Genomic DNA, 14,305 nt, shown 5'->3' on the forward strand with positions numbered 1-14,305 from the left:
TAATTAAGTAAGGACTGGAGTCTCGTATGTGCTGCCAGGTCCTCAGCTCCTGACAGGTCTGTCCCTGCGATGTTCACCAGCTCCCAGAGTGTGATAATTTTTGTTGAGATCAGAACTCTGGACAGTGTGGTCGCACCTAAGATGTCCAGATAACTCCTGTAAACCCGGAGCTCTTCCAGCAACCATTTTAATGTTCTGCAAATCTCAATCCATTTTTTTAAACAAGTCCATGGTAAATGACTGGTAATGCAGAAACATCCAGTGTGCTTGTGTCCATTAAAAACAAAGTTTTGTCCGGCCCAATCCTCCCACCATGTACAAAAGTCAATTGGCTACTGATTTCCAGGTTCTTGGGTCCAGTAAGAGGTTTCTGGATAAGCTGGGGCAAAAAGGCTACAGTTCTGCTGGCGAGTTAAACCATTTTTACTCATCCTGCTGTGAGGCTTTAATGCTGTAGTTAGGGGAATGCCTAAGGCATCCAGACATTCTCCTGCAGAGACTCTCTCTTTCACTAACCCTCTCTAGACTCTGGATGTGATCCTCTAGTGCTGGGACTTTCTTCTTCAGAGAGCTATCTAACTTACACTTCTCACAAATAAAATTATCGCTAGAGACGCAGCACACTCCACACACTGGACAAGCTGGATGCTTACCATTTTAGAAAAATGTTGCATTAGGAAGGGCATCCAGCGTAAATACATGTGCCAGATCAAACATGCGGATCATGGAGGTGGATGATCCGCTGTGGCGACCCCAATGGGAGAAGCTGAAAGAAAAAAAAATTCTGCACCTTACTGAGATTTCCCACATCCCTCATGCATCCATTGCTTGCCTGTCTCTTACTAATTTTTCCTATCAGACACACCTACTAAACAGTTATTCGATTGAGATTGTGGCGGTACATAACGGTGGGGTTCTGGCTGGATGTTCTACAAAATATAGTGTTTGAGGTGTAATTAAAAGTTAAAAAGTGTGTAAAGGAGGTTAATGGAGCATCTTCCTTCTGGTTGAGCTGTTTAAATAGACAGATACGAGAGAGGAGAGTGAGTGGTGCATTACAGTGACCACAGCAATCGGTGTGAAGAACACAGCAGCACAAAGTGATGCTGAAGAATTTACCAAACAGACACACACACACACACTCTCTGTAATGTCCTCTCTATAATGTCCTCTCTGTAATGTGCTTTCTGTAATGGGCTCTCTGTAACGTCCTCTTTGTAATGCGCTCTCTATAATGCACTCTCTGTAACGTGCTCTCTGTAATGCGCTCTCTGTGAATTCCGCTCAGTAACGTCCTCGCTGTAATGCGGTCTCTGTAAGCCCTCTCTGTAATGTTCTCTCTGTAACGTCCTCTCTTTATTGTCCTCCCTGTAACGTCCTCGCTGTAATGCGGTCTCTGTAATGCCCTCTCTTTAATGTTCTCTCTGTAACGTCCTCTCTTTATTGTCCTCCCTGTAACGTCCTCGCTGTAATGCGGTCTCTGTAATGCCCTCTCTTTAATGTTCTCTCTGTAACGTCCTCTCTTTATTGTCCTCCCTGTAACGTCCTCGCTGTAATGCCCTCTCTGTAATGTTCTCTCTGTAATGTCCTCTCTTTATTGTCCTCCCTGTAACGTCCTTGCTGTAATGCGGTCTCTGTAATGCCCTCTCTGTAATGTTCTCTCTGTAACGTCCTCTCTTTATTGTCCTCCCTGTAACACCCTCTCTGTAACGCATGCTCTGTAACATCCTCTCTTTATTATCCTCTCTGTATTGTCCTCTCTGTAACATGCTCTCTGTAATGTCCTCTCTTTATTGTCCTCTCTGTAACATGCTCTCTTTCTTGTCCTCTCTGTAACGCGCTCTCTGTAACGTCCTATCTGTAACATGCTCTCTGTAATGTCCTCTCTTTATTGTCCTCTCTGTAACATCCTCTGTTAAATCCTCGCTTTATTGTCCTCTCTGTATTGCGCTCTCTGTAATGTCCTTTTTGTAAAGACCTTTCTGTCATGTTCTAGATTTTGAAACAGGTAGAAAGTGAAACATGGGGAATGAGCCTCTATTTGTCACATATATAATACAGCGCAGTGAAGGTCTTTTCTTCACATATCCCAGCTGGTTTAATACCTGGGGTCAGAGCACAGGGTCAACCAGGCTCCTGGAGCACAGAGGGTTAAGGGCCTTCCTGGAGTGCCCAAGATATCCCCCTCCCCCCACTGATATACCACTCTGTGTAGTGCAGGAAGTCCTACAGTCTGCTGATTAAGTAGTTGTGGCTGTAATTCTGCTTCCATTAACTGAAGGCAAAGGCTGCATTCGGCTAACATTCACTGCTAAGGCTAATGCAGGCAAGTGCCATTACACAAGATATTCACCAAAAACACACACACACACACACACACGCACACACACACACACACACACACACACACACACACACACACACACACACACACACACACATACACAAACAGACAAACCGAGTTATGTAATTTCTTCACTGGCATTGGAGTTTAGATGCTAATGTAGCTAATAAAAAAGCGAGTCTATAGCCAGCGGTTTAGCACCGCCGTAATTCTGCACACTTGCTCTGTTTTTTCAGCAGTGTGGACGTTTTTCTCTTTTAACTGATTTTCCATCTCAGAGTGAAATACAGCTGAGTTCAATATGTTTTGTGTGTGTGTGTGTGTGTGTGTGTGTGTGTGTGTGTGTGTGTGTGTGTGTGTGTGTGTGTGTGTGTGTGCGTGTGTGTCTGTGTATGTGTGTTTTGGGTGTGTGTGTGTGGAGATCTGACTCAGCTCCTGTATTGCTCTTTTCTCTTTTCACTATTTGTGTTTATGCTATCAGTGATTTATATTTTAACAGCACACATCTGCGTATTTTGCTGATATGCCCTTCCAATGTGTGTGTGTGTGTGTGTGTGTGTGTGTGTGTGTGTGAGTGAGAGAGAGAGATGGAATAATGTATAGAATGTGTGAGGGTAAAATGAATGGAGAGATGACCTTCAGCAGATGGAGGCTTAAATTTGTAGTGTTGTGTGTATTAAGACTAGTGGAGATGACACATAGACAAGTGTGAGCTCACACACACAAACACACACATACGCACGCACGTACGCACAAAGGTTCTTCTAAGAGAAGATAATGACCGTTTGTCTCTGCCACAATATTAGGAGCAGTAAGGGATCTGAAATGACCTCTGTCTTCTTCTCGTGGTTATAATGCTTTCCTTCCTATAATGATTGTTTTTATCTTTTACCTGGTTTCATTATTCTGTATAATTAATAGAAAGGGTTCTGATGAAGTCAATGCATCATGATGAAACTATAATAAATAAATATCTGTCTACTAGATAAATTTAAATCTATTTCTGTTTATTTGTATTGTGCTTTTAATAATGAACACTGTCTCAAAGCAGCTTCACACAGATAAGGCGGTAACAAAGATTTAATAAGATTGACCTTTATAAGTGTAAGTTTGTCCCTTAAAAAAATCCGTTTTCTGTCAGGGTTACATCATCAAGTATTCATCCTCCTCTTCTCATGTATTGAGGTCCATCTCTTGTTGAAAGCAAGAAATGTTGCTTTTAACTCTGACAATGCAGAGGACTACAACAGAGACAGGGCCAACATAAAAAGAGGTATAGGAAAGTCAAACATACATACAAAATGTATGTATTCAAGAGAGAGAGAGAAATAGAGAGAAAGGTAGAGAGAATGAGAGAGAAATATATATTTTATATATATATATATATATATATATATATATATATATATATATAGAGAGAGAGAGAGAGAGAGAGAGAGAGAGAGAGAGAGAGAGAGAGAGAGAGAGAGACAGAGGGAGAAATCCTGATACAGTAAAACCCCGTTGTACGAGCATAATTCGTTCTTGAAAATTGCTCGTAGGTCCATTTGCTCGTACGTTCGAACTGATTTTCCCCATAAGAATGAATGTAAAAGTGATTTAATCCGTTCCGAGATCTCATTCGATCACTTATTTCTGCACTCAAAAAGTATTTGTAGCCTATTTTTAAAAACAAATACACCGCAAATCACCGTAATGTAAACATAATTTAACACTTACTGTCAGGGAGCTCCCTGATTCTTCTCCCGTGTGTCCCCCGCCCCGCCCGCACGGAGCTGCTCGCCGGCTTACTAATCACACACCTGACTCTCGTTTAGCACTCATCACCCAACCATATATAAACCCCTCATTCACTCTCACTCGCTGTCCATTATTATCAATGGTTTGGCTGTACATGTCATGATTCTCCCGTGCTTGTGTAATATCCTTTGGATATTACACAGACTGCTTCTCATCCAGTTCTGGACTAGTGGACCGCGCTTCCCCCGCGCACCACTGGATTACTTTCCAGTTACTGCGAGTACGCGTTTTTGCAAAATAAACTTTGTTTGCTTTGACTTCGGCTTCTGCCTCTGTTTCTCGCATAACACTTACCCATGTGGTAGTGTTCGATTGCAAGTTTAAGACGCACATCACGCTCGTAACCTCCTCGGTTTCCATGGTCATTCTATTTACTTTCGTTTACACAGCACAATCACTGATTTACTTGGGAGACATTTTTCAAGATTTCTAGTGAAATAAAAATATAAAACTAAAAGAAATTAGGTTTTTGCTGCACTGAACAGCGAGAGCAACCGAGTGATACGTCATTAAATAAGAGACTGATGCGACCCTCTGCCAAAAACGGGGAACCGTCAGCGTGGGTTTGCTCGTGCCTTCAAAATTTGCTCGTGAAACAGTGTAAACTTTTGCGAGCAAGTTTGCTCGTATCTCCGTTTGCTCGTACAATGGGGTTTTACTGTATACTCTACTGCTTCCAAGTCATTTGTCAGTCAGGTTTATTTGTGCTTCACTTACTGGAATTACATCACACTGATGAGTTTTTGTCCAGAGATTTTTCTTTTTTTGTCTCACAGAATATGTTTTGAACACTGAGTTTGTGTTTAATTGCCATAAATATACAGTTGAGTACAATTTAATTCATTTTGGTTTGAAAGAGGCAGATGTAGAGTACAGGGGGGTATGAGACAGATGATCCACTGTGGCGCCCCCTAATGGGAGCAGCTGAAAAAAGAAGAAGAAGAAGAAAAAGATGAACAATTCAATGAATTTGTATTTGTATAGAACTTTTAACAATGGACATTGTCTCAAAACATCTTAACACAGATTAGGAGATTATAAAATATGAATTTATATGTTAGTGCCTATAAGTTAAATTCTTAAAAGTTTATCTCTAGTGAGTGAGCCGGTGGTGACTGTGGTGCAGGAAAAACTTCCTGAGATGATATGAGGAGGAAACCTTGAGAGGAACCAAAACAAATGGAAACCCATCCTCATCTAGGTGGCACCAAATGTCCATTCATTATACAAACCCAATAAAAAAAAAGTTGTGATGCTGTAAAATGTAAATAAAAACAATCACATATCAAATATTTAACTGAGAATCTATACCATTTTAAGGGAAAAATAAGGCCATTTGGAATTTGATGGCTGTAACACGTCTCAAGAAAGTTGAGACAGGGCCATGCTTTAAATAGTGAAAGGTCTAGACTGCAGACAGGGCAGTTCAGCAGCCAGGCTCTTCTACTACAGTCACATGGTTGAAAAAGATGCAGTATGAAATTAACTTTGTCTTACTCAAACATACAAAGCCTTACCTGAAAAAGATATTTTCTAGATGGAAGCACTTGTTGGTTGGCTTAAACCTGTAGAGCATTCAGCATTGATGGAGGAGCTTTTCCAAATGTACAAGCTGCTCATTCCACAGGCACTTATGCACCACTACACCATCAGAGATGCAGATTGCAGCAACTGAGTGCTGATAACAAGCCAGATGGTCCCTCTCCTCTTTAGTCCCGAGGACATGGTGTCCATGGTTTCCAGAAAGAAATTAAAATGTTTAATTCATCTGACCACAGAGCACTTTTTAATTTATGGTGAATGAAATAAAAATAGGCCTGAAAGTGCTGGTTCTGTGCTTTTATGTTCCTTTATCTCCTTCTGGATGGAAGGAAGTTAAACAGTTTGTGACTGGGATGTGAGGTTTCCTCCCTGATGATGTTGTGAGCTCTGTGCAGACATCAGCTGTGGAAAAGGTGCTGAGTGGCAGGTAGTCAGGTGCCAGTAATGCAATTGTGGTTTTAAACAGCTTTTGCAGGGCTTTTTATTTACACACAGTGGATTTGCAGCACACTCTGGGTGGTCATGATGCTCTCAATGATGCAGTTGTAAAACCCATTTAAAATCCCAGAGGATAGATGAACTTTCTTACCCTGTAAGCTAACAATACCTATGGTGGTCGTTGGTAACCTGGGCCTCGACCGATCCGGTATGAATTTCTGATTGGTGATGAGCATATTTGATTTGGTTTTACGCTGGATGTCCTTCATAACGCAATCCTTCACATTTATCCGGGCTTGGGACTGATACTAAGAGTGCACTGGCTTGTTCAACAATAATGACTGGGTTTAATATTACAACTACTACTAATAATTATAGGAGATGAACTGCCAGTGAAATAAATTAAGATGTTTCTCATAATAAACACAGAGAGAATAAAGTGCAAGGATGTGAACAAGAACGTGTTTGCTAATGTTGCTAATGATGCTAATGGTGGTTAATGTGTTGGTTCAGTGCTGAAATTTTTATGATGTTAATTAATTCAGAGTAAAAAAATGTATTTGCTGTGTAAAGACGCGAGTGTGTTTATTCAGCTGCAGTCTGAGCACTTTACATTTTAATTTAGCAAAACTGAAATAGCAAAACTGTGTGTGTGCGTGCATGTTAGTGTGTGTGTTTGTGTGTGTGTGTGTGCGCACGCGTGCGTGTGTGAGTGTATGTGTCTGCATGTGTGTTAGTGTGTGTGTGCATGTTTTAGTGTGTGTGTGTGTGTGTGTGTGTGTGTGTGTGTGTGTGTGTGTGTGTCTGTGCGTGTGTGTGTGTGCGTGCATGTGTGTGTTAGGCTCATCTTCCTTCAGGAGTAGAAATTTAAGGGATCACTGAATCGGATTATTAAAATAAAATCCACTAAACTCATCCTTCCTCTGTGACGCCGCTACGCATGGAGGAAAGAGTTAATTACAGCACACACTCGTTTTAGGCGAGAGTGTGACGCTGCACTGGTGTTCCGCAATCACTCTGTTATTTACACACACACGCGCACACACACACACACACACACACACACACACACACACACACACACACACATGCACAGTTTCCTGTGGAATTGTACACAAATACAGAACCTGCTGATTGTACAGTTTTTACCCATCAGGAGATCTGATGTTTTATAACATCAGTATCATGGAGTTTTTATGCACATCACAACTTTCTCCTACTCTCTCTCTCTCTCTCTCTCTCTCTCACTCTCACACACACACACACACACACACACACACACACACACACACACACACACACACACACACACACAGAGTCTAAGAGAAGATGGAGTGTTATATTGCTTTAGTCTTTTGCTTTATTACAGAAATATGAACTCTATTATGTTGGTGAAGCTCCGTTGTATTACAGCAGTTTCATACCCCCAGTTTATTTTTCTCAGTAAGGTACAAATGTATATATGTGTATGTGTGTGTGTGTGAGTGTGTGTGTGATAATGGATGTGGACTTCACTTATGGACAGTGATGGCTTTCTTGTGTTTATTATTCAGTGTAATCTCTGTGAGCTCGGCCGGTGGGATGCGAGTGAGTGTTGTGGAGATGTTGAGATCATTATAGAGGTAATTTGGGGGACGTGGCCGGAGCAGATGTGTTTTCTCATGCTTCCTCTCTGCCCTTAAGATAAAGGCTTTTTTAGCTCACTCAAAAGGAGGTTTTCACTTAAAATCTCACGATACATGGCCCCATTCATTCTTTTCTTTTACACGGATCATTGTAATGCTGCTGTGCCAATGGATCTCTAACTTCCTGACAGACAGACCACAAGCCACAAGTTGGAAAACACACCTTATCCACCCTCAACCTCAGCACTGGAGCTCCCCAGGGTTGTCTTCTGAGCCCCCTGCTGTACTCACTGTACACATACGACTGTGTGGCCACTTCCAACTTCTCCACCATCAAGTTTGCTGACGACACTCTTGTGGTGGGCCTGATCAACAATGACGAGATGGCCTACCTACAGGGGGTTAAAAACCTGGAGAGATGGTGCCAGGAGAACAACCTTCTCCTGAACGTCAGCAAGACTAAGGAGTTGATAGTGGACTTCAGCACAAAGCAGGAGCAGTCGTACCAACCACTGAACATCAACGGGACCCCAGTGGAGAGAGTGGACGCTTACCGGTACCTAGGTGTTCACATCACACAGGACCTGTCTTGGTCCTGTCACACCAACACCCTGGTGAAGAAGCCCGGTAGCATCTGTATTATCTGAGACGCTTAAGGGACTTTAAACTACCCTCTCAGGTGATTTGATTTGGATCAGTCGTCCTGGTCCTTTTAAAAAAAACAGCCCCAAAGCATGATGTTTCCACCCCCATGCTTCACAGTAGGTATGGTGTTCTTTGGATGCAACTCAGCAGGATTCTCCTCCAAACACGACAAGTTGAGTCTTTACCAAGAATTTCTATTTTCGTTTCATCTGACCATATGACATTCTCCCATTCCTCTTCTGGATCATCCAAATGCTCTCTAGCAAACTTCAGATGGGCCGGGACATGTACTGGCTTAAGCAGGGGGACACGTCTGGCAGGTCCTATAACCCTATATCTTAAAGACAGAAGACCTTAAGATGTCTAATCTTACATCTAATCACCTGATCAGCTCCTCCTCTCTCCCAGTCCTGTCACATACACTGATGTGATTCTGTAAATAACTAGCTTACATGCAACCCATCTTAAAGAAGCTGAAAACACAAAGGTTAATACATAGTCAACTCAATAACTTCATCATTCTAAACAGGTTGTGTGTGTGTGTGTGTGTGTGTGTGTGTGTGTGTGTGTGTGTGTGTGTGTGTGTGTTAGTAGTCATAGAGCCCATATGATTTGTAGTAGAGTGCTGACCCCCCCCCATGAAAACACAAAGACTGAGACACACACACACACACACACACACACACACACACACACACACACACACACACCAAAAGGAAGATTAAATTAATCATACAGATAGAAAATCAATTTCACCTCCTAGCTGTCATTTCATATAACATCACACCACAAAGTTTTTTCTTTCTGCACAGCTACACACATTTAAACACACACACACACACACACACGACCGAAAACAGTTTAATAAAAGTGAAAAAAAATGTTGTTCTTGTTAAGAATAGTAGATCTATGAATATGTTGAATTTGCAAATTAGGAAACGGCCCGATCTCTAAAACTAATTTTGCTAACAGTTGTATATAACGGGGGAGTGGTGGCTCCAGCGGTTAAGGCGCTGGGTTGCCGATCGGAAGGTCTGGGGTTCAAGCCCCTGTATCGCCAAGCTGCCACTCTTGGGCCCTTGAGCAAGGCCCTTAACCCTCTATGCTCCTGGGGTTCCTTACGAGGGAAATATCAAGGTCCGTGACGTCGGAGTGACGTGAGGCCGCCTTCCCGTGGGCTCACCACCTGCAGGAGGGACCGTAAGGGACGGTGCTGTGAGGATTGGGCAGCAGTAGAAGGCGGGGGTCTGCTTAGACTGCTGCCCCCGCGACCCGAATTGCGGGAGAAAATGAATGAATGAATGAGTTGTATATAACAGATAAAATTTAAATAATGTATATGTTTAGGTTTAAAAATAACTCTACATCACTGTGTTTTTACTTCAATGTTTTACCTCATTGTGTTTTTACCTCATTGTGTTTCTACATCGCTGCGTTTTACGGAGTTGTTTTTTTTTTTAACACAATGAGGTAAAACATTGAGGTATAAACACCCCACAATCACTACCTCCCTGTGATTTTACCTCAATAAATTTTTAATTCACTGTTTTTTTTACCTCAATGTGTTTTTACCTCACTGTGTTTCTACATCACTGTGTTTCTACCTCATTACATTTTCCCCTCATTGTGTTTTTCCCTCTTTCGGGTTTTTACCTCACTGTTTGTATCTCGTTGCTGTAAGAAGTTGCTGAGTAGCTAAATGGGCATAATTGTACAAGTGTGAGATGTTTATGCCTTTATAATTGAGCTGTTTTTGTATATAAATAAGAAATAACACAATTACAATAACTGTGTTTATGTTTAAAACTGTGTGTTGCTGTGAACATCTCACTGTGTTTATTCCTGTGCAAATTAAACAAAAAACTTTCCAACTCTTGGTGTAAGTTTAATCTTTTATGATGAGAAAATGACCCCTTTATGTGCAATAAATATTTATTCAGCATTTACTCAACAAACAGCAAGAGGAAAAGCACACAGGGCAGATTTCAGGGCAGAAATCAGCAGGTGTTTTGTGTGTGTGTGTTTGTGTGTGTGTGTGTGTGTGTGTGTGTGTGTGTGTGTGTGTGTGTGTGTGTGTGTGTGTGTGTGTGTGTGTGTGTGTAACTCAGTAGGTGGTGTGTGTGTGTGTGTGTGTGTGTGTGTGTGTGTGTGTGTGTGTAACTCAGTAGGTGGTGTGTGTGTGTGTTTGTGTGTGTGTGTGTGTGTGTGTGTGTGTGTGTGTGTGTGGTGGTGGTGGTGGGGGGGGGGGGGGTAACACAGACACGAAGATAATACAACACATAAGAATCTCTGGGATAAGAGACGACCCACCACACCACCAACAAACCTGAGTAAACGTGTGAGAGTGAGGAGACGACAGCATCCAAATATCCCAGTTTACCAAACACTCCAAATCCATGATCCCTCCAGATCTGCTCCTTTACCTCACAAACACCTACTGACTAAAGACTCCACTAAATAAATATGTGTTCAGCCTCGACTTGAACACTGAGACTGTGTCTGAGTCCCGAACACTGATAGGAAGGTTGTTCCATAACTGCGGGTTTATAAGAGAAACATCTGCCCCCTTGCTGGAGTCTTCATTATTTGAGGTACCAACAAATAGCCTGCACCTTTTGATCTAAGTAGGCGTGGAGGATCATACTGGTACAGAAGTTCACTCAGATACTGCGGCATGAGAGCGTTAAGTGCTTTATATGTCAGTAGTAGTATTTTATAATCAGTGTGAGATGTAATTGGGAGCAGTGTAGATGATTAAAACAGGGCTGATGTGATCATATTTTCTAGATCTAGTGAGGACTCTTGCTGCTGCATTCTGAACTAACTGAAGCTTATTTCTGCACTTACTCCAACACCCAGACAGTAAAGCGTTACAGTAGTCTAATCTAGATGTTACAAAAGCATCTACTAGTTTTTCTGCATCCTGTAACGGCATCATATTTCAGCAATATTTCTAAGGTGAAAGAAGGCGATCAATTATGACATTCTCATACGGCGTCAGACGGAGATCTAATTAATATCGTCATTTCCGGAAGATTATTAATAAAACTCGCTGCTGTAGTTGACATGTGTCATGCGGCGAACAAACGGAGGCAGAAGCCAGAGCTTAGTTCGCTTTGGTTTAATAAAATATTGTGAAACACAAACAAACACACAGCAGTCCCGTAATAGTCCCAACTGAGATATCCGTGGTATGCCCTGGAGGGTCCACAATGTCCAGGGATGACGCACGGAAGGATAATCCGGGGTGCGCTTTGAAGAGAAAGCACAGCCGTGGAGAGAGTGCGGAGTCCAAGAGGAAAGGAACGCGGAGGAATACGCGACAACAACACATAGGCGAATAAACATGAACCAAACCCCATCACACACCAACATATACGAACAATAACGGACCAAGGGGTAAGTGTGAGTGAGGGGTTTATGTAGGAGCGGGGATGAGTGCTTAACGAGTCCCAGGTGTGCACAATTAAAGCCGGGAGCTTCAGAGAAAGCGGGGGCATGACAGCTGCCGAAGGGGGCATGGCAGGTGGATTCGTAACAACGTGAATGTGTTTAACACGGTAAAGTGGCGAGGTACTAATGCAATGACTGAGGCAGATTTCAAAAGAGATGAGGTAATGATCTAATATAGATTTAGACTGGAATTATAACTATAATTTTTACTTTTAAATCAAGAGTGTGTCACCATGAGTGGGTCCTATAACATTCTTATTGATTTCTATAACATTCTTATATTCTTAATTCCTACTAGAATCTAGACTAGAATCTAGAATGGACACAACTGCTATTCATAGGTAATCTTTTGATTATCAAAATAAATATTAAAGTCACCAACAATTAATATTTTGTATAAAGAAGTAGCTGGATTTCAAATTTAATCTTCAATTTCAATTAAAACTATAAATAATCTTCTTCTTCTTTCGGCTTCTTCCATCAGGGGTCGCCACAGCAGATCATCTGTCTCCATACCCCCCAGTCCTCTACATCTGCCTCTGTCACACCAACTACCTGCATGTCTTCCCTCACCACATCCATAAACCTCCTCTGTGGTCTTCCTCTTTTCCTCCTTCCTGGTGGCTCAATCCTCAGCATTCTCCTACTGATATACCCCATGTTCCTCCTCTGCACATGTCCAAACCATCATAATCACACCTCCCTCACCTTATCTCCAAACGTCCTACATGCGCTGTTCCTCTAATAAACTTGTTTCTAAACCTGTCCATCCTCGTCACTCCCAACGAACATCTCAACATCTTTAGCTCTGCTACCTCCAGCTCCACCTCCTGTCTTTTACTCAGTGCCACTGTTTCTAAACCATACAACATCGCAAGTCTCACCACAGTCCTATAAACTTACCCTTTCACTCTAACAGATACTCTTCTATCACAAATCACTCCTGCTATCACTCTTCTCCACCCACTCCACCCTGCCTGCACTCTTTTCTTCACTTCTCTAACACACTCTCCATTACTTTACACATTGTTGACCCCAGGTACCTAAACTCCTCCACCTTCTCCACCTCTTCTCTCTGCAACCGCACCCCGACACTGCCCTCCCTCTCATTCACACACATGTACTCTGTCTTACTCCTACTGAGTTTCATTCCCCTTCTCTCCAGCATGTACCTCCACCTTTTCTCAGGCTCTTCTTCACCTGCTCCCTACTCTCACCACAAATCACAATATCGTCCGCAAACATCATAGTCCAGGGAGACTCCTGTCTGACCTCGTCCTTCAACCTGTCCATCACCACTGCAAACAGGAAAGGGCTCAGGGCCGATCCTTGATGCAGTCCAACTTTCACCTTGAACCAGTCTGTTGTTTCTACTGCACACTTCACTGCTTTCACACTGTCCTCATACATGTCCTGCACCACCCTCACATACTTCTCTCACACACCTGACTTCCTCATACAATACCACAACTCCTAACTCTCCACCCTGTCGTACGCTTTCTCTAAATCCACAAACACACAATGCAACTTCTTCTGACCTCCTTTTTACTTCTCCATCAACATTCTCAAAGCAAATAATGTGTCTGTGCTGCTCTTCCTCGGCATGAACCATACTGCTGCTCACAGATGGTCACCTCTTCTCTCAGCCTGGCTTCCACTACTCTTTCCTATAACTTCATGGTGTGACTGATCAACTTTATTCTACTGTAGTTACTGCAGGTCTGCACATCTTACTTATTCTTAAAGATCGGTATCAGCAAACTCCTTCTCCATTCCTCAGGCATCTTCTCACCTTCCAGAATCTTGTTAAACAATCTGGTTAAAAACTCCACTGCCATCTCTCCTAAACATCTCCATGCTTCTACCGATATGTCATCTCTTCCTACCGACTTTCCACTCTTCATCCTCTTAATAGCTGCTCTCACTTCCTCCTTACACCACCACGTCTCTTTGTCTTCCATTCTATTTCCAGATGTTACACCAAGTACCTTTCTAGCTGCCTCCCTCATCACTATTGCAGTAGTTGCCCAATCATCCAGCACCTCTTCACCACCACTGAGCTCCTGTCTGACCTATTCCCTGAATCTCACACTACAGTTTTCTTCCTTCAGTTTTCACCATCTTATTCTTCTTGCAGTCCTCACTTTCCTCCTCTTCTTCTTCACCTCCAAAACCATCCTACAGACCGATGCTGTTTAGCTACACTGTCCCCCACCAACACCTTACAGTCTCCAATCTCCTTCAGGTTGCATCTCCTGCATAGAACATAGTTCACCTGTGTGCACCTTCCTCCACTCTTGTATGTCACCCTATGATCCTACTTCTTCTTAAAATACGTGTTCACCACTGCCATTTCCATCCTTTTAGCAAAATCTACCACCATCTGCCCTTCCACATTCCTCTCCTTAAAGCCATACCTACCATCACCTCCTCATCACCTCTGTTCTCTTCACTTACA

The sequence above is a fragment of the Silurus aristotelis genome (genome assembly GCF_946808225.1).
Source record: "Silurus aristotelis genome assembly, chromosome: 14".
NCBI lineage: Eukaryota > Metazoa > Chordata > Actinopteri > Siluriformes > Siluridae > Silurus > Silurus aristotelis.